Source organism: Arachis ipaensis, chromosome B9 (genome assembly GCF_059453495.1).
Source record: "Arachis ipaensis isolate K30076 ecotype BB chromosome B9, ASM5945349v1, whole genome shotgun sequence".
NCBI classification, from domain to species: Eukaryota; Viridiplantae; Streptophyta; class Magnoliopsida; order Fabales; family Fabaceae; genus Arachis; species Arachis ipaensis.
This window is the reverse complement of record NC_142444.1, coordinates 106,047,073-106,049,328: the sequence shown is the minus strand read 5'-3', so window position 1 is coordinate 106,049,328 and position 2,256 is coordinate 106,047,073. Positions and strand designations below refer to the sequence as shown.

The 2,256-nt window shown below is 41.6% G+C and overlaps 1 non-coding gene across 1 annotated transcript; it reads left to right on the top strand.

Moving 5' to 3' along the window:
• Nucleotides 1–1,922: 1,922 nt before the first annotated feature.
• LOC148545781 (small nucleolar RNA R71) lies at nt 1,923–2,030 on the top strand. The gene has a single exon (XR_015901273.1). It is a non-coding gene; the product is annotated as a small nucleolar RNA R71 (small nucleolar RNA).
• The last annotated feature ends 226 nt before the right edge of the window (nt 2,031–2,256 follow it).

Genomic DNA, 2,256 nt, shown 5'->3' with positions numbered 1-2,256 from the left:
ACCAGAACCATACTCTGTTCTGGCGTTGAACGCCAGACAGATGCTCATCCAGGGTGTGATTTTTCTTCTGCTGTTTTTTATTCCATTTTCAATTTTTATATTTATTTTGTAACTCCACATGATCATGAACCTACAAAGACATATAACTTAGAAAAATATAGTTAGAGAAAAATTGGGTTGCCTTCCAACAAGCGCTTCTTTAATGTCAATAGCTTGACAGTGGGCTCTCATGGAGCCTCACAGATGTTCAGAGCATTGTTGAGACTCTCCAACACTAAACTTAGAGTTTGGATATGGGAGTTCAACACCAAACTTAGAGTTTGGTTGTGGCCTCCCAACACCAAACTTAGAGTTTGACTGTGGGGGCTTTGGTTGACTCTGCTTTGAGAGAAGCTTTTTCTGCTTCCTCTCCATGGATGTAGAGAGAGATCCTTGAGTTGTAAACACAAGGTTGTCCTTATTTAATTAAAGGATCAATTCTCCTCTGTCCACATCAATCACAGCTCTTGCTGTGGCTAGGAAAGGTCTTCCTAGGATGATGGATTTATCCTCTTCCTTTCCAGTATCCAGGACTATGAAATCAGCAGGGATGTAAAGGCCTTCAACCTTTACTAACACGTCCTCTACTTGTCCATAAGCCTGTTTTCTTGAATTGTCTGCCATCTCTAATGAGATTTTAGCAGCTTGCACCCCATAGATTCCCAGTTTCTCTATTACAGAGAGGGGCATGAGGTTTATTCCTGAACCAAGGTCACACAGAGCCTTAAAGATCATGGTGCCTATGGTACAGGGTATTATGAACTTTCCAGGATCCTGTCTCTTCTGAGGCAATGTCAGTTGATCCAGATCACTTAGTTCATTGATGAACAAGGGAGGTCCAACTTCCCAAGTATCAATGCCAAATAATTTGGCATTCAGCTTCATGATTGCACCAAGAAACTTGGTAGTTTGCTCTTCAGTAACATCCTCATTCTCTTCAGAAGAGGAATACTCATCAGAGCTCATGAAGGGCATAAGGAGGTTCAATGGAATCTCTATGGTCTCTAGATGAGCCTCAGAGTCCTTTGGTTCCTCAGAGGGAAGCTCCTTATTGATCACTGGACGTCCCAGGAGGTCTTCCTCACTGGGATTCACGTCCTCTCCTTCCCTTCTAGGTTCGGCCATGGTGATCAATTCAATGGCCTTGCACTCTCCTTTTGGATTTTCTTCTGTATTGCTTGGGAGAGTACTAGGAGGGATTTCAGTGATCCTTTTACTCAGCTGGCCCACTTGTGCTTCCAAATTTCTAATGGAAGACCTTGTTCATTCATGAAACTCACAGTGGCCTTAGATAGATCAGAGACTAAATTTTCTAAGCTAGATGGATTTTGCTCAGAATTCTCTGTCTGTTGCTGAGTGGATGATGGAAAAGGTTTACTATTGTTAAACCTGTTTCTTCCACCATTATTAAAGCCTTGTTGAGGCCTTTGATCCTTCCATGAGAGATTTGGATGATTTCTCCATGATGGATTATAGGTGTTTCCATAAGGTTCACCTAAGTAATTCACCTCTGCTATTGCAGGGTTTTCAGAATCATAAGCTTCTTCTTCATAAGAAGCCTCTTGAGTACTGTTGGATGCAGCTTGCACTCCATTCAGACTCTGAGAAATCATATTGACTTGCTGAGTCAATATTTTATTCTGAGCCAATATGGCATTCAGAGTATCAATTTCAAGAACTCCCTTCTTCATAGGCGTCCCATTACTCACAGGATTCCTCTCAGAAGTGTACATAAACTGGTTATTAGAAACCATGTCAATGAGTTCTTGAGCTTCTGCAGGCGTTTTTTTTAGGTGAATGGATCCACCTGCAGAAGTGTCCAATGACATCTTTGATAGCTCAGATAAACCATCATAGAATATATCCAGGATGGTCCATTCTGAAAGCATGTCAGAAGGACACTTTTTGGTCAGCTGTTTGTATCTTTCCCAAGCTTCATAGAGGGATTCACCATCTTTTTGTTTGAAGGTTTGAACATCCACTCTAAGCTTGCTCAACTTTTGAGGAGGAAAGAACTTGGCTAAGAAAGCCGTGACCAGCTTATCCCAAGAGTTCAAGCTATCCTTAGGTTGAGAGTCCAACCATATTCTAGCTCTGTCTCTTACAGCAAAGGGGAAAAGCATGAGCCTGTAGACTTCAGGATCTACTCCATTAGTCTTAACAGTATCACATATCTGCAAGAATTCAGTTAAGAACTGAAAAGGATCTTCAGATGGA